The sequence below is a fragment of the Trypanosoma equiperdum genome (genome assembly GCF_001457755.1).
Source record: "Trypanosoma equiperdum strain OVI genome assembly, contig: ctg_451, whole genome shotgun sequence".
Lineage (NCBI taxonomy): Eukaryota > Euglenozoa > Kinetoplastea > Trypanosomatida > Trypanosomatidae > Trypanosoma > Trypanosoma equiperdum.
In genome coordinates this window covers 11,854-12,087 of record NW_027124367.1, presented here as the reverse complement: position 1 = coordinate 12,087, position 234 = coordinate 11,854, and positions in this window count along the sequence as shown.

The window sequence follows — 234 nt, the reverse complement described above, 5'->3', positions numbered from 1 at the left end:
ATAATAACTCCTTTCACCAATGAGTTTACTATTGGTTGTAAAAGTGCTCTTGGTGTCACCCCATTATTCTTTTTTTTAACCGCCAGCTGCTGAAGACCTGTTGTTTTTTTTTGGTAAATGTATGGTTTTATTCCCCACCCCTTTCAGGTGACTTCCTCCTGCACGGTTGATACTTTCCCATTGTGGAATGTTTTTCAAGGTGTTTCCTTTGTAAAACTTTGGCTATGCTATTAT